The 18,835-nt window shown below is 44.5% G+C and overlaps 1 long non-coding RNA gene across 1 annotated transcript; it reads left to right on the top strand.

Moving 5' to 3' along the window:
* Positions 1 to 752: 752 nt before the first annotated feature.
* Positions 753 to 3,936, top strand: LOC120392571. Its single transcript, XR_005591727.1, has 3 exons — positions 753 to 896; positions 3,291 to 3,349; positions 3,802 to 3,936. It is a non-coding gene; the product is annotated as an uncharacterized LOC120392571 (long non-coding RNA).
* The last annotated feature ends 14,899 nt before the right edge of the window (positions 3,937 to 18,835 follow it).

Here is an 18,835-nt window from a genome sequence, read left to right as displayed (position 1 = left end):
GTAAGTGTTGCAACTGTGCACATCAGGGTTCCCAACTAAATAGGAATTTTAATCATACTAGGCCTGATCTTGGGACAAGAACCTGTCAAACCTCAGAGAGAGAACTGGGAATTCTGAAGTAATCAATAGAATTAAGAGAAGATTCATAGATTGGGCCAAACCCTCTCCCTACTTCTCACCAGTGATCCAAATCAATTTAACTCTGCTCTCAATGCACCCCTAGAGCACAAAATAATTATTTGGCTCTCCCCAAAGCATCCTAGGAATGAAAAACACACTGCTTTACCTAAAAGAAGAGTCTAGGTGCTTTTATCCCCATTCCATCCCTGGGGCAGGGTTGTTCAGTAACTTTGGCAAGTCACAGACAACCAGGAGCATAACTACAATGGGAAACCAGCTCTCCTGATTCTCAAGCTCCTCTTCCAAACTCCGCTAGAATTAACTACGGTCCCAGATGTTACTAAATCGGAGGCTGAATGCAGACAGACACAACAGAAGCCAGGTACTATATGCTCCCTGTGCTAAGCTCTCAGGATCATAAATTCAAAAAAAGGGCCTCGGTCACTTGAACGAAAGAAGCATCACTCTCAGATCTCCTTAACATTTGGGCTTTTATCCTCTTTCTGGGCTAGAGAGGGCAAGATAATCACAAAAACTTGGGCAGACCAAGCAGGGATGCACACATACATAAGACCCAACATATTCCCCTGGTAGGAGTTAGCACCTAGTTGTCATGGCGATTGTGGTACAGCTTTCATTATGGCATCACCGGGCTCACACATAGCTACTGGGGAACTAAGCTCAAGTCAGTGCTCAACTTGGCCTCTGGGAGAACTGGTTGGCGCTGAGGGATATTTCAATCAGTGTGAGACTTGGCAGACAGGCCTGTGATAGAAGTAAGTGAATTTTTTCAGATGGCCAATGTAACACAGCAGTGTAAGCTATATACTAATTGAGTTGTGGTTTCACAGGGGTCTCAGACTAGTTAGGGAGTTCTTAAAACATTTCTTCTGTCCTTGTCAAGCTACACTATGCCCATGTAACACACAAGGAATAAATACAAGCTTGTAACTCAGCATGTGAGCAATTTTAGCAGAATGTCCACTGGCATGGTGAGTCCAACTATAGTATAGTCAGTCAGAGTTCTCTGCTCACTGATACATTTGGACAATAAAATCCAAAATCCCATTGACTTTAATCAGATTGTGGCTTTCAGAAAATGTCCACATGGTGGGTCTGGGGGTGGGGGGGGGGCTGTACTACATCTGGAGATTCAGCAGGAATTCTCACTCATTTGGGCTCTGGTGGGTAGATTCGGGATTAAGCAAAACTCCTCACTCACTTCAGGCATTGATTAACATTAATTTTGGCAATCCTCGACCTTTGAGGTGTCTCACTTTATTCATCCTGAAAACGGGGATAATGGGAAGTATTTAAAAAGTTATGAATTAATTATTCTTTGGCATTTTGAGGTCCTTGAAAGCACAATGTTTTGTTATCTAAGGGGCTAATTCCAAACCAATTGCATTCATTCAATGGTGATCCTATGGACTCCAGTGAACTTTCAATCACACCCTTAGTGTAGAAAATGTTATTAATATCATCTAGATTTATTCACAGAAACAGAAAGTGATTTCTTTCATAGCTGATAAATATCCTAATATCATCACTGAGTCTCTGTTTATCCATCTTTAAAACAGAGATAATAGTTACCTACTCCACAGTGTACATTCTGGCTTAATAATTGTTGCCACTTTTAAGAATCTTGGAAGCAAGTTAGTTGCTAGCTGAGTGCAGGCACTTTGACTAGTATCAAAAAAGTCATTCTTGAAAAGTTCGGTCTTTAAGGACATTTATCAGTATTTCCTTAAAGACACCAACCCTTTTGTAAGTTCCTATTGGGCTTTGACTGGACTAGTCTCTAGAGAGGGCACTATGATCACAAAGGCTTGTGTAGGCAGGGCAAGGCTGTATGTCCATTGCCCTTTTATGGACATCAGAGCTGGTTGGCATGGCACACCCCTCATTATGAAGTCCCCTGGCCCAAGACCAGCCATCAGTGCATTCAGCTCAGGTCAGTGCTCAGCTTTGTATCAGGAAGAGCTGATTAGTGGGTTGCTGAATTGTAGCTATTTTAGAAGTTCTGCCCGCTTCCTGGGTTAGGGATTTCAGACATACTCATGAGATACCTAAGGCAGCTCCTAGATGATCTGAGGGCAGCACCCTGTGTATTCTCCAGTTCTGTGGTGCATGATGGGTACATCTGGGAAAGGACTGGTCAAAGAGCACATGCTGGAATGCAGCCCCTAGGGCTGCATATGATGACGTTTCTTTACATAAGGGCTCTGGGAGAGTTAACGGCCACAGCGAGGCAGAGGAGTTATTTCACTCTTGGTTGAAAATGCTGGTTTGTCATTTATTTTGTGGGACATTAACTGAATTGAAAAAGAAGCTGTTTAGTGGGGTAAAGAAGCTACATGCCTTTCCAAGGGCTACCAGCCTAATTGTGGACTTCTCCTGAAGGAACTAGCAGAGCAGTCCATTGTCACACTTGCTCACTGGGGGCTTCTGAAGAGAAGGATTTCCATATTTCTGTTGTATGAGAGATATGGAAACAGTTTGACTACCAGGCCCAGCTGCACAAATCACATCATTGCTGGATAAATTCCTGTCCTGTGTCATTTATGAGGCAATAATCACCTGGGGGAAAGTCCTTTGAATGTCGATTCTAATCCCTTCCCTAGCTAGTGATCAAAGGTTTGTATGTATTACCAATCACCAGAGCATCTATGGATTTTGCTCCTGCAGAGTACAGTGATAATAAAACAAGATGACAGTCATGATGAGAAACATACCCTTTCCTCAGTAGCTTCCTTGCTGATCAGGTTTGGGTGGAATTTGGCTGATCATCGACTCTACCCCTCCTACTCCCACCCACATCATTTCAGATTCTCCACTATATGAATCTCCCATCAAGTCAACTAACTCCGTTCTTCTTTATCTATTCTCCATGGACCATCAGAAGTAAACACAGCCCTTTCTGATGGTTTGAAGAAATAAACTCAGTACAAAGCAAAGCAGTATCGAAAAAGTACAGGAAAGGGAACTCTCTTACAAGATCATCTACAGTGTGGAAAATAGAGAATACACTAATTTCAGTCATTTCTCAAGATCTCCAGTGATGGAACCTCAATTCCTATTCTAGGCAATATACTCCTAATTTCAGAGATAGCCGTTTAACTCCCTATAAAATTTGATTAATGTCTAGTGTGAATGTCTCTTTTATCCAGTTACAATCGGAGTACCATCAGAGGAGGATGGATTACGTGAAATCAACGCTGGATTCTTGGTAAGAAAAGAGTTTTGCATTACACACATTATATCGTGTGGGCGGTCGGGAAAGATGAGCGTTAAAGTCGCATAGTTAAGCCAACAGTCTCCGAATGGCACAGAGGCTGACAGCTTCCCAGATAACCCTGCAGGCAGCTCTTAGTATAGAACGAATCATGTCTCCTTCTTAATCTGTCTCCTTCTTAATCTCTTGACTGTTGTGTTGCTGAATGTCTGGGTTGCTCTCAGAGATCCCGTTCCTCAATATCCTTTTCTAGGTACCTGAAAGGTGCATTAAGCCACTATTTTCAATGGGGTTTCCCGTTCAATATTAGAGTCAGTAATGATTTAGCTCCTCTACTCTTCACTGTTTTCCTTCTAGCACTGTCCCTAAATTGCTGTGCTTATTGATACTTTATTATTATTATCGGGAACTCACTACTAATATTTTGTTGTTTCCATTTTATTTAGGATGAAGGCGCCATCGAGGGCTAGACCCCATCTCCGCAGTAAATTTGCTGCATCCCTCTGGCCCCTCACTGCCTTCTTTATGCCCAGTGAAGGCGCCTTATATGCCACAAAGGCATATCAAGCCTCATTCAGCAGGTAATTCTGGGATCAGCTTCCTCCTCCCCTGAGTATCCAGCACTTCGGGGAGCCGAACTCCCACCATTCGGAAAGTGTGGATGCAGCAGTCATTGAAAAACACTTCCCACAGGCAGAGATCTCTATCCTGCCTAGACCCCAGTCAAGTCTGGGTTTAAAATACTCTGGGAGGGCTCAGGCCCTCAGCACTGGACTCGCTTTTCAAGTGATGAGGCTCCTCTTCAAAGAGGAGAAAGAAGGGAGTCAGGGACAGAAAATGAAGTACTCGCATCTCTAGGTTGATGACAGTTTCACTGTTTGTGTTTCACTGTAGACTGTAGGGCAGGCTCAAGGTGAGGAAGACAACTACTATGTTGTCAGGGTCTTTATCAAGCCATTTCTACTGTCCAGTCTGGGGAAGGAGCAACAGACAGTTCCTTTAAAGAGCCCAATAATCACTTGTAAGGAGAATATTCCTTAAGATTCAATGCCTCTGAGTAACGTCCTACCTCCTCCCTGATGAGATGGAGTTTTCTCCCTTTGTGACCAAGAGCAACAACAATAGCTCACAGATGTTAAGGTCAGAAGGGATCATCGTGATCTGACCTCATGCACATTGCAGGCCACAGAACCGCAGCAACCCACTCCTGTAATAGGCCCCTAATCTCTGACTGAGTTACTAAGGTGTGATGGAACAAAGCACCTGCTGTGATGGCTGAAGGCCATGGAGGGGTTAGGCAGCCATTGGAGAGGAACACCAGTGAGTCTCTCGCCCAATGACGTGATATGAGACTTTGGAGATACTTAGGAGATGGGTTTCCAAAATAGGCTTTGATATTTCTGCTAGTTAATAAAATACAGCTTTCATTGGAAAACGGAAGGAAATTGGATTAACAGGGATCTTACTGGGAGGTGGGATCATGTGGTGTTGTTAACATGGATCATATCATATGGGGAAGCAGGAGATAGAGAAGGGAATTGCTCTGATGCTAATATTTCCTTGTCGTTCATTTTATTTTAGGATGAGTGCTCCTCCTGGGCCTCTTTAAGAAATGACCTTCCTTTTCCTGCCCCCGGTCTGTCAGAGGCACAGATCTACAGCCAGTACATAGCTTTGCTGGAAGAGAGTGGACCCTCTGCCAGAGAGTGAGCATTAGGATTCTTTGTCTGTGTGCACATGGAGAGGGAGGGCAAGTGGGTAGATGTACATATACATACAAGGTTCTGAGTGCAGCCATGGAATACGGTTGCCACCCTTCTAAAAAAATGCACTCACAAGACAAATTCTCTGCAGTTGTTTTAGGAAAGATGGGGTTTTGTCTGACCACCAACAGGCCCCAACCATTCTTCCTCCTCTTAACATCTTCTTGCAATGCAAACAGTCCTTTTCCTCCCTCCCAACCTCATCCTGCTACTATCTGTGTAGTGATTGTCCTATTCTCTCCTATCCCTTTCCTTTGCTGAGTGGGAAATGTCTTTTTTTTATTATATCATTTGTGCAATGCTTCGATGGCTCAGTCATTGCTATGGCAAACAAGTTGACTGCCAATGTCTGCAGTTGGATCTGCCCTGTTCCTTACTATCCTGAATAACTAAGAACTGAAAAGGAGAGTTAGGTGGAGGAGTTTGAACAAAAATGGTAGCATCCAAGAAACAACTATGGAATCTTTCAATTAATATCTGCTGGGGAAGATTACAGCATTGTCTGTGAGCTTGTAGCTACAGGCCAGGGAGGGTGGAGGGGAGCTGTGAACACCCTGAATTTGCACAGAGTCAGAGGGTGCCCCTAAAGGGACAATGTGGCAAGTGAGCTCTAGATGACGAGGAGCAGAAATAAAAACATGTCAACTCTTAAATGTGGTGTGGACTTTCCACGACTCACACCCTCTCATGCCTCACTTTAGCCCATTGAATGGTGGGGTTTGGAAAGAAGAATGGAGAGGGCTGGGAACTGGCCAGCAGCACCATGGGAGAATGCAATAATTGCCGTTAATTTTACAGACACCCCAGCTTGGTCCACTCTTAATGTCAAGTCCTCTGAAGGACAAGCTATTGAGCTCAAACCATGTCCCCGATCTCCTCAATTCGGTAGCAGCTGTCTTCCCATCTAATGAATGCCTTCTCTCTTTTTTCAGCAACTCTGCGCAGCCAAAGAGCAGCCATATTACTTCCTCTCCTTTCAGAGGGTCAGGAGGTAAGTGATTTCTACAGTTCTCTAGGGGAGGATTGAACTGGATGACTGAATGTGCTGTTTGCTGCACCTTCTTGCATTTTTCAGAGGATGTCTTTTTTTTTTAGCAGCAGCAGCATTCAGTTTGCTGAACGATTATGAAACATTTAGTGCTTCTTAAAATCTCCTTGTGCCTCTTTGGAGGCCACATCCTGCATTTCCAGCCACAACAAACTAGAACTATATTTCAGAGAAGACAAAGAGGATGAAATGTTGACTGTGTGACCCACTGCCATTATACTATAGGGGGAGGTGGAAGAGAACTTGCAAACATCCAACCCCACAGCTTGACATGCCCTCCACAGCAGTTCTCTATTCCCATGCTAGGCAGCTACCACCAGTGGCCATTTGGAGACAGACAAGGGAGATCTGTCTGCTTGCAGGAGATGCAACATAATTAGTATCAAACCAGCCTCACTTTTCTCAGCATTGTTTCCTTCCTTACACTGCCAGGATTGGTTTTTGCTCTAAAGAGAAGTGATGCTTTACAACCAAATCACTAAGGGTGTTTGGTACACATGAGATGTAAATAGTATAAGAAAGAGCAAACCATCTTTTGCTGAGTTATTATGGGCAGGGATAACTGAGAAATATGTACAGTCATTAATGAAGATGAGAATGAGGAATTCAGCACTTCAGTCACTAAGGTGATTTCTTTTTCTAACACCACTTTAGAATCAAGGGAGCTGCATGAGCGCCTGCAGGTCTTCTAGGCGGAGAATTATACCAAGTGAATGTGTCAACATTTGAGAAGGAACCCCTCTCCCAAAACACTTGATGTTTAGCAGACTAATATACTTCTAGGCTGTGTGACATTAACCCTGCTTTCCCTTCTCTTTCAGGCTCCTCATGGAAATCCATGGGTCCAGCCCACCTTTAAAGTAAGTAGCAATGACTGGTGCCCAAGGGGAGGGAGAGAGGATGTAAAAGATCAAGCAGGATCCTATTTCTTCCTGGGTCCCACAGCCAAGGGACATTCCACCTCTCTCTCAGATCATCTCTTTTCCCAGTTTCCAGCAGGTCATCTTCATGGAATGCTCTCCCCAGTTCATTGAAACACAGTAGAGAGGCTTCCATCAGGGTTTTTATTCCTATCCTTTTCTAAATATTGTCTCAGAGGAGGCTGTTGTACCATAGCTGGTTATAGTTCTATGGGTATCTATACACCACACAGTGCTAATACCATGGGGAATGGCCTTTGTACAAAGAAATCCATTTAAAAGAGAAGGAAAAAGCCATTTGTCCCTGATGTCTCATGATAGCAAAGACTCTGAAACTTCCTTCTTTTTAAAGCTATTACTAAGTTCCTGTTTGTTGCTTTTTGTCTTCCCAGCAGTCACCAGATGAGAGACTACACACCACCAGGGATGGTCCCCATGGCCATGCCGTTTCAAATTCCACCACATGATGTCTGGCAGGTAAACTATACTGCAGTTCTGAGCCTTCCCTGCAAACTCTATACTATACCAGCACAAAGAAACAGCTGCTATCGGGGATCAAAATCCATCTGCATTCTCTCCGTTCAAAACCAGTGCTACTGGACGGCATCAGTCGTGTTAGTCTGTAGCCGCAAAAGAACAGGAGTACTTGTGGCACCTTAGAGACTAACACATTTACTTGAGCATAACCTTTGTGGGTTACAGCCCACTTCATCAGATTCATGAGGTGGAAAATACAGTAGGAAGATAGATATAGATATATATTCAAAGAGAAGAAAAACTTTTGTAGTGGTAATCAAAATGGTCTCTTTGCAGCAGTTGACAAGAAGTTGTGAAGACCAGTGTTTGTGTGGGTGGGGTGTGGGGGGGGGAGAGAATAAACATGGGGAAATTGTTTTACCTTGTGTAATGACCCATCCACTCCCAGTCTTTATTTAAGCCTTATTTAATGATTTGTGTCCATTTCTTCTTTTCCGTAGAGACTGTCCGGTTTGGCCAATGTACATGGCAGAGGGACACTGCTGGCACATGATGGCATATATCATATTGGTAGATGTGCAGGTGAACGAGCCTCTGATAGCGTGGCTGATGTGATTAGGTCCTATGATGTTTCCCCTGAGTAGATATGTGGACAGAGAGTTGGCAAGGGGCTTTGTTGCAAGGATAGGTTCCTGGCTTAGTGGTTTTGTCGTGTGGTCTGCGGTTGCTGGTGAGAATTTGCTTCAGGTTCGGGAGCTGACTGCAAGCAAAGACTGGCCTGTCTCCCAAGATCTGTGAGAGTGATGGATCATCCTTCAGGATAGCTTGTAGATCCTTGATGATGTGCTGGAGAGGTTTTAGTTGAGGGATAATGGGGCGGCTACTGGTGTTCTGTTACTTCCTTTGTTGGGTCTGTCCTGTAGTAGGTGACTTCTGGGTACTCTTCTGGCTCTGTTTATCTGTTTCTTCACTTCAGCAAGTGGGGATTGTAGTTATAAGAACACTTGATAGAGATCTTGTAGGTTTTGTCTCTGTCTGATGGGTTGGAGCAAATGCGATTGTATCGTAGAGCTTGGCTGTAGACAATGGAGCGTGTGGTGTGGTCTGGATAAAAGCTGGAGGCATGTAGGTAAGTAGAGCGCTCCGTAGGTTTCCGGTATAGGGCGGTGTTTATGTGACCATCACTTATTAACCCTGTAGCGTCCAGGAAGTGGATCTCTTGTGTGGACTGGTACAGGCTGAGATTGATGGTGGGGTGGAAATTGTTGAAATCCTGGTGGAATTGCTCAAGGGCTTCTTTTCCATGGGTCCAGATGCTGAAGATGTCATCAACGTAGCGCAAGTAGAGCAGGGGCGTTAGGGGACGAGAGCTGAGGAAGCGTTGTTCTAAGTCAGCCATAAAAATGTTGGCATACTGTGGGGCCATGCGGTTCCCCATAGCAGTGCCGCTGATTGGAAGGTATATGTTGTCCCCAAATGTGAACTAGTTAGGGGTGAGGACAAAGTCACAAAGTTCGGCCACCAGGTTTGCCGTGACTTAGAACAAGCGCAAGGAAAGCAGGGGCGTTAGGAGACGAGAGCTGAGGAAGCGTTGTTCTAAGTCACGGCAAACATGGGGGCCGAACTTTGTGGCTTTTTCCTCACCCATAACTATTTCACATTTTGGGACTACATATCCCTTCCAAGCAGCGGCACTGCTCTGGGGATCTACAACCTCTCCTGAAGGACGATCCATCACTCTCACAGATCTTGGGAGACAGGACAGTCCTGGCTTACAGACAGCCCCTCAACCTGAAGCAAATTCTCACCAGCAACCACAGACCACACAACAAAAACACTAACCCGGGAACCTATCCCTGCAACAAAGCCCTTTGCCATCTCTGTCCACATATCTATTCAGGGGACATCATCATTGGACCTAATCACATCAGCCACACTGTCAGAGGCTCATTCACCTGCACATCTACCAATGTGATAAATGTCATCATGGGCCAGCAATGTCCCTCTGCCATGTACATTGGCCAACCCGGACAGCCTCTACGGAAAAGAAGAAATGGACACAAATCAGACGTCAAGCATTATAACATTCAGAAACCAGTCGGAGAACACCTCAGTCTCCCTGGTCACTCGATTACAGACCTAAAAGTCGCAAAATTACAACAATAAAACTTAAAAACAGACTCCAGCCAGAGACTGCTGAATTGGAATTAATTTGCCAAATGGACACCATTACATTAGGCTTAAATAAAAACGGGGAGTGTATGAGTCATTACATAAAGTTTTGATTACCACTACAAAAAGTTCTTCTCTCCTGCTGGTAATAGCTCATCTTAAGTGATCACTCTCATTACGGTGTGTATGGTAACACCCATTGTTTCAGGTTCTCTGTGTTTATATATCTATATCTATCTTCCTACTGCATTTCCACTACATGCATGCGATGAAGTGGACTGTAGTCCACGAAAGCTTATGTTCAAATAAATTTGTTAGTCTCTAAGGTACCACCAGTACTCCTGTACTTTTTGCAAATATAGACTAATATGGCTGCTACTCTGAAACCTGTCATTATGCAAGGCACTGAATTCAGCCTTATGGAGTGGAAATTCATCATTTTCATAAAATCTCGCACAGATACAGACAGACGTCATCTTTCTTTCCAAATGCAAGCGGATGGACATCATATCAAAAGGACTGAGGGTAAAAAATCCATTACAATCGACGTATCACACAGACTATGCTGACAGATTGTGCCACACACTCTCAAAGAAACTGCGGAACCACCTGACCATCATCCTATATAGCAAACAGGGAAAGATTAAGAATGAACTCTCCAAACTGGATACTCTCATCAAAAACCAACCTTCCACACAAACTTCCTCGTGGCTGGACTTTACAAAAACTAGAGAAGCCATTTACAACACACACTTTGCTTCTCTACAGAGGAAAAGGATACTCAACTAGCTAAACTAACTACATACCACAAGGGGCCACAACAGTGGATCCTTAACCCACCCAGCAATATTGTTAATCTTTCCAGCTATTTTCTTAGCCCAGCAGAAGAGTCTGTCCTATCTCGGGGCCTCTCCTTCTGACCCTCCACGCATTGTTTCATGTTCTCTGTGTATAGATAGATAGATAGATAGATAGATAGATAGATAGATAGATATCTTCCTCCTGTATTTTCCCCTGCATGCATCCCATGAAGTAGCATGTAAAAGCTTATGCTCAAATAAATTTGTTACTCTAAGGTGCCGCAAGTTCTCCTGTTCTTTTTGAGGATAACTGCAGTGAATCAATCTCTGCACTAGGAATGCTGTAAGATGCTTCTCTCTGCTAGGACAGAAAACTCGACTTTGCTAAAACTGTTCTCAGTAACCACACTGCAGTGAGTAGCCTGTCCTCACGGAGCCAACAGTTCACTTCCTTGAGCTCCCCAACTTAGGTCATAACCACACTGCACATACTCCTCTCCTACTTCCCCAGCCACCTGTACAGTTTGCCCTCTGTCTATTCCAAGTTCTGGAACGGAAGTAAGTTATCTTGTTAGCAAACACCCCCCCCCCACCATCTTAACAGGGTGGCATTGTCTGATGCTCAAACTCATGCTGCAGCATTTTCAGTGCAGGGTGTCCTATCTGATCGAGATATCCGCTGTCAGGCTCAGGGTATAAGTACTTCTTGTCAGAAGCCTTCCAATGCTCCCTGAAACAGCAGGTGGCTATGAGGAGGGTTTTCCTCACTCTGTTCTCCTGTTTTAAAATGTGAAGGAAACATTCAAGAACAGCAGTGCTGTTACAAGACTCGCTCTTCCAGAGACACCTCCTCATGACAGGGCCCAGCACTGCAGCAACTTCAGCCCATCTCCTCCTTCACACTCTGGTTGTCTAGGATGGGGACTCGGCCCTCCAGCCAGGTCACATTCAATTCCATCCCCTTTCTGAGGTAACCAAAGTCCAAACCAAATGATATAGCCCACAAATCAAAAGCAATAAGCAGATCTTCTACCCCACCTGGGCCCGTCATTAGTTCCACTAGCCACATTAACAGAACATAAGCTCTACCATTCTTGAGCTCAAGTCTCTACAAACGTTTCACCGCCAGCTACCCCTCCCATGTTCCACAGTTTTTCGGGCTCTTTTCATAGACTGCTGAGTCATCAGAGGCCCAGCTCCCCCTGAGTCACTGACCCTCAGGACCTCTTCCCTGGAGTCCTTCCCCTTTTGTCTGCCTTTTCTTGGGCTAGCACCTGCTCCCCCATCTGTCTGGCTGTGGTCTGGCCTTTTACAGGAACTCCTCACTTAAAGTCATCCTGGTTAACGTTGTTTCCGTGTTAAGTTGCTGATCAATTAGGGAACATGCTCGTTTAAAGTTGGGAAATGCTCCCTTCTAATGGCGTTCGGCAGCCACCTGTTTTGTCCCCTGCTTGCAGAAAGAGCAGCCCGTTGCAGCTAGCTGGTGGGGGCTTGGAACCAGAATGGACCAACAACCCGCCTATCAGCTCCCCACTCCCTTAATTTCCCTGTGCTGAAGCTTCCCAGGAGGCTATCAATTACAGGCTATCAATTGCAAGCAGTTCAGCTGTCCCTCCCGCCACTGCCACGTGCTGCTCCTGCCCTCTGCCTTGGAGCTGCTCCCAGAGACTCCTGCTTGCTGTATGGGGCGAGGGGGGTAAAGAGAGGCAAATGTCAGGGTGTCTCCCCCTCCTCCCTGCTCCTGCACCCCACTTACCCCACCTTCCATAGAGCAGGGGGGACACATGGCTCTCTCTGCCCTCCCTCCTTTCCCGCTACCTTGTAGAGTGTTGTGAGAATTAACCCTTGAGGGCTCAGCCAATTGCTAATTCATCATTTAGCAGGGAGGGAAATATCCAACCCTCTGACTCCTCCACCTCAACCAAGCTTCACAATCATCATCACTGTGTACCAGTAGTAAATTGTTTAAAACTTATACTGCAGGTGTGCGTCTGTGCGTGTGTGTATATAATGTCTTTTGTCTGGTGAAAAAAACATTTCCCTGGAATTTAACCCCTTCCGTTACATCAATTCTTATGGGGAAATTGCATTTGCTTAAGATCGTTTCACATAAAGTCCTGTTTTCCAGGTTTGGCAACAGTAAAAAAGTTTAATGATTCAGACGCCATGATGAATAAAACTGTATCTAAAATACAGAGGCAAGGGTGGCCACCCTCAAGCAAAAAACTTGAGAAGGTATCCATAGAAACCTTCTCTGACAGTGGTTCTCAGGCAAAAGGTGACCAGCAAGGGAGATAAAGGAAAATAGGGGACAACACTGATGCCTTCATCAACCCCAATCCTGGCCCCAGACCCTTCCCCAGCTGCAGCCACAGTTTCAGCCTCCTTACCTTTGTCCGCCTCCCTCTTCCCTCGACCCCCCACCTCCCCAGGAGTCGTGGCCTTGCTCCCAGCCCCAGGGGGGTCGTGGCCAGAGGTAAAGGGGGGCACGTAAGGAGATAGCATAAGATAACACACTCTGCAGGAGATCTCAAGCCTTAAAACAAATTATTATTTTTTATTATAAATGGAACCCTTCCGCCCCTCTGAGTTGGTAGCAACAAGGCCGGGTTCAGTATCCAGGGGTTCCATTTCAATAATGCAGTGAAAATAGGCTTGAGCCCCCACCCAGTGATCTGGGACAATTAGATACCACCCCTACCCGAGTACCTCTAGGAGGCCATACTTCCCTTCTCGCAAGCACAGAGTCTGAGTGTAGCAAAATCCTTTTAATAAGGAGGGAAACTATGTGGCATCATGTTGGGGAAACACTACAACAGGATTCATAACACAAACCATGAGCAAAAGACCCACCTCCAAGTAAGTTTTGGCAGTGTCGTTTTCCCCTCAGGGTCTTAAGTCCAATCACCCCAATGTCCAACAAGCCAAAAGTCTTTGTCCCTGGTCAGTGCCGCCCCAGAGTTCAAAAGTTCATCTGCAGAGTTTTACCCCCCCAGCCTGGGTGAAAAGGAAGGGTGGGACACACGAGGTGTTAAGAGGCACCTTACGTGGTCCGAGGCCAACTGCCCCGCCTCTCCATGGAGTTCTGCTGCAGCCTTCACCATGAATGGCTCCGCTCCACCAGCCGATCCGTTCCTCCAGCCATCCCGTGAGACACTCCAGTCGTCCCCGCAAACTGCTCCGCTCTGCTCACTGTTCCGTGGGCTGCTCCAACCCTCCTGCAAACTGCTCCGCTCTGCCAGCCACTTAGCAATATATCTTCAGGCTCCTCCACTAGTTAACAGAGCACTCAGTGATCTCAGCTCAGTAATTTTAGCTCTTTAGCAATTTCAGAATGTAGTAGGAGCCCCAGTCCTGTTGCACCATTGTCCCAAAATGAATTCAGCTGATTTATACTTCATTTAAATGCTTAAAAATTTAGAGAATAAAATAGGATTTTAAAATCAATAGTATCCTGACAAATTTGAAAATTGCTCCAAATAGACCAGGCTTTGTACATTTCTATCCTAATAATAAATAATAATTAACAATAATAATTAACGCAGTCGATAGAGCTGTGTCCCTGCATTGTAATCAGAACATTTTAGTAGCAATATTTATTTGGGTGGCACGTGCACACCCATCTCGGGCTGTGAGCAGCAGTTACAGAATTTTGTGGTTTAACCACGTCAGTATCTCTCTTCTGCCGCCGAGACAACACATGCAATAGTGTCTTCACTCAATGCTAAATAAAGGTAATGAAATAAAAAGAAAAATACTTAATCAAAGCCATCTGTCATGTTCCCCTCTTCCCCATGTAGTAAGAGGAGGCCCTGAGGTATAAACCTTGGTATCAGAGGCCTGGTATGAGGCCTGAGGCCTAAACTAAAGTAATGGTCAAGACTTTGCTAACATAAAGCAAAGTTAAGCTGTGAGTCAGAGGCAGGCCCTGCTCACAGAAGCTGGCAAGGAAAGGGCTGATGCTGCAAGAAGATACGTACCTAAAAGTTACTGAACTCTAGATATCAGAACATTCACATACTTGCACATTCCACACAGATAACAAAGAACAGGCTGGCCCATCCCAAGGACGGGGGCAAAAGGGTAATATGATGGATAGAGTTGTTTTGATCGAACCAACATGTACAAGGTGAAAGGCAGCACCTTAATACGTAGAGGGGTTGTACCTTGCTACGTGGAGGGGTTGTACCTCATATGTCAGGTGTGATGAGTAACTTGTTTGTATCTGTGTATAAGAATGCATCCCTGGGGCGGTGTCTTTGTCCGGCCGAGGGGGCAGTGGAAAGTCCCACCACTGACTGAGCCAGGTCCATTGCCAAGAGGCACTTTCTCGTAGTATGCCCTGAGTTAGGCTAAGAAACCTACAGGGAACTGCAATTGTGACCGAGGTTGCAATAAACCTAGTCGACGTGACTTTACATCTTACTGGACTCTGTGGTTATTGGGGGTTCTCGTCGGGTCTGCTGTGTCAGCTATCTGCACAGAGCTGGGGCAGCACACAGAGGGAACACACGCACACAGCCGAGTGATATCGACATTGGAGAAAGCAGAGCACCACACTGGTAGCACTCTGACACAGGGCCGCCCAGAGGGGGGGGCAAGAGGGGCAATTTGCCCCAGGCCCCGAGCCCCACAGGGGCCCCCACGAGAGTTTTTCAGGGCCCCTGGAGCGGGGTCCCTCACTCGCTCCGGGGGACCCCGGAAAACTCTTGCGGGGCCGGGCGCAGGAGCTTCTTCTGCTCTCGGTCTTCGCCGGCGGGGGATCCTTCCGCTCCGGGGCGGACCGATCCCCCGCTGGCGAATTACCTCCGAAGATGGGCCCACTGCCGAAGCGCAGCCCGGTCTTCGGCGGTAATTCGGCGGCGGGGGGCCCTTCCCTTCCGGGACCTGCCGCCGAAGTGCCCCGAAGACCCGCGGCGGGGCCCCCCCGCCGCAGAATTACCGCCAAGACCGGCTGCGCCGCGGCGGGTCCGTCTTCGGAGGTATTAAATATTAGTAATGCACCCCAAATAAAAATGAATGTCTATACAACAATTGCAAAAGTATAGGTTGTGTTATAAAAGACTTGGTCCCTATTACATTGTTCTTATTACATTGTAAAGAAACTCAGTTAAAACTGTTTATTAAGTTTGGGTTACTAAAAACAAACAAACAAACAAAACGTTACTATGTTAACTAACAAAAGTTGTTTAAGTTGCATCCCACAGACCAAAGACGCCAAGAATATCACACCCTGAAGACACCAGTTCATATCAGTATACAGTGAAGAAACCTCCAAGCATCAAGAAAAGAAAATGAAGTGCTTTATAAATAAGAGACTGGTCAAATACACTCTATCTACCATATATGGACAATTAATTTAACAATCAGCTAAAACCACTAGCTGGACCAGGAAAACTGTCATTTAATTTCAACTTGGTTGTAAAAACAATTGTATTATTGCTGTACTACTGTATTATCGTTGTATTGCTATATTATAATGTGCTCAGTCCCCAACCCTAAGTCGAAGATCTTCTTCAAACAAGAGTCCCCGTGTAGGAAAACAATAGCCATTGTAATAAGTAATACTAGTTATATCTGTAGGATCAATTGAAAAAGAATTTTAAAAAACTTAAGAATGTGGAGATGAATCACTGAACCAACTTATTATGGACTGTACTCCTGGCCAATTGCAGATATTAAGATGGATGGTAATGGACGACCCTTGATAAATGTAACAATCTAGGATGGACTTGTGGTTACAAAAATGCTAATAAATACAGTAGCCGGTACTACAATAATGAATGCACTGAAATCTATGTGGCATTTATTGTGGTCTATCAACAGCTAGAGGCATGCAACAGGCTTCAATAGAGCATCGGAGGTGATCCTGATTATCAAAAACAATTGAGCTACAATTTGGAGCAGCAACCTTGTATGGGATGGTTGGAATCATGGATAGAAAAGATTTGGGGTAATTGGCATAGACGTTTTACAGACCTTAAATGCCGTGGTGGATTTGTAGAACAAAAAATTATGGGGAGTGATTGCTTAAACAGTTTATTAGAGAATTCTTTTTTATTATTTTTTGTATTGCATTAGCAGTTGATGCAGAACAGTTTAATGTGAATTATTTGTTTAATATATAAGACATAATCCTTATGAAAATCAATGTTTAGATTAAAAAGTTTCAGTGATTGGATGTGATTTTAACTTTATATTACCTGAAGCTGAATATAAGGAAGTTAAGGACCAAAAGTAACAAGTGTCAACTCAGTACCACTGAGTATGGATATCAGTTGAGTTAAACAATTGCTAAACCATTCTCATTTGCAAAGATACTTGCAAAACGCTCAGGAAAATGCATGTAAAATGATGATCACTGTATATCACTCAACTGATGAAATTAAACAAATTGTGGATCAAGTCAAAAGATACAAAAAACAATTGGTGAGAGGTATTTTTGGAATGCTCACCTACTGCCACTGGAATTTTAAATAAAATGCTGCTCCCTATTGTATGGCTAACTGAAACATATTGTTTATGTAATATCTGTAATAAAATAATAAATAATAATAATATGTTGGACCAGGAAAATTTTATTTAAATTCCAATTTGCCCAGAGAGGATTAGAAATTGAAATGAGTCTGTTAAAATCTCTAAAAATGGTTCAGGAAATGTTGGAAATTGAAGGCAAACCTGTTAAGAATACTTAAGGAACTGTAAACAAATGCATGTCCCTCTTTTTGTGTGAAAGTTGAAAAGAAAGCAACATAAGCAAACTTACATTTTGGTAATGATTGTAAAAATGTGTTTATATAATAGTTTCTGTTTAAGATTTAGTTACGTAATGTTAAGTTACCATTTATAAGTGTTTGTGTAATGTCATTGTTAAAAGCTTGTGGCAATTGTCTCAGTTTTGGCAAACTGAAGACACCTGTTATAGAAATCAAAGCTGGAATACACACAAGGTTGTGATTACGAAAGAGCTACAATGTAGCATAAAAGGCCAACTGCCAGCAACAGTTCAGGAATCCAGAGGCTGAGTCTGAGGGTACGTCTATACTACCTGCCCGGGTCGGCGGGTAGCGTTGATTTCGGAGTTCGACATATTGCGTCTCATCTAGACGCGATATGTCGAACTCCGAACGCGCTCCCGTCGACTCCGGAACTCCACCACCGCGAACGGCGGTGGCGGAGTCGACGGGGGAGCCGCGGACTTCAATCCCGCGGCGTCTGGACGGGTGAGTAGTTCGAACTAAGGTAGTTCGAGTTCAGCTACGCTGCTATTCGCGTAGCTGAACTTGCGTACCTTAGTTCGACCCCCCCCCCTTAGTGTAGACCAAGCCTGAGAGGGAGACAGGCATGCAGGGTGAGCCAGCAAGAGAAGCCATGCAAAAGCTACTGCAAAGAGAGCGGAGCAGAGCTGACTGACCAGGAGCTGAACAGCAGCAGTGATTTGATTTTTAAAAGAAAGCAGTGTAGTTTAAGTGCTGTTCAATTTGTATTAAGGGATTTTGTGCCTTGTTTAGGATTTTTAGATAATATTGTAGTAGGGATTATTAGTTATTTTAATAAAAAAGATACTTTCTTTTAGAAAGAATACTGCCTGGGTCAATTACTTTATTGGAAAGTTATATCTGTGTCCTTTAGTGTTTCCTTAACAACTCTAGAAAACTTTTATCTTGGGAAGAAGAGACTAAGGGGGCAATAGGCAGATTATAGAAGTGCCCCAACATCCATTTTGGGAGTAACACTGCCTCTTCAACAGCATGGTATTAATCGATGTTAGAGCTCACACTGCCTCATTGTCAACATAGGGTGTCCTGTCTGATAAAGATGTCAGCCGATAGCCAAGCTCAGGGTACAGGGAAATGTTGGCTAAGCCTTGCAAATGGTCAAATACCAAAGGTAGTTTCTATGTTTTTGTCACACTGCCCCTTGTATATCAGTTTCAAAGAAATATTAAAAGTGCCTACTTGCAAAAAGTTCCACCAAACAGAAAGGTCTAGAATATTACACATTCATTTTCTTTTTCTCTACACTTAGCCCAGCATTTAATAAAACAACTCTTTCTCTGGTATCTCTGTTTCTTTCTACTGCTGGAGAATCTGCCTTCTTCATTCTACTCCTTCTCAACGTGCTGGTGAGAACCTGTAAGAAGGCATGAGCTTTGGAAGCTGTTCTCATCCTGTATTGTTTCCACTGCACTACAGCTGTGCAGCTCTGCAGTATGCTGGGAGAAGCTGGACCTCAGCAAAGCACTTTATTCCCTTGGCTGTCCTCTTCTTGAGGTGCTAGTAGTTGTAGTAAAGCACAAA

This window comes from Mauremys reevesii, unplaced genomic scaffold (assembly GCF_016161935.1).
Source record: "Mauremys reevesii isolate NIE-2019 unplaced genomic scaffold, ASM1616193v1 Contig102, whole genome shotgun sequence".
In the NCBI taxonomy this organism is placed as follows: Eukaryota; Metazoa; Chordata; order Testudines; family Geoemydidae; genus Mauremys; species Mauremys reevesii.
This window is presented reverse-complemented; position numbering and strand designations above follow the sequence as displayed.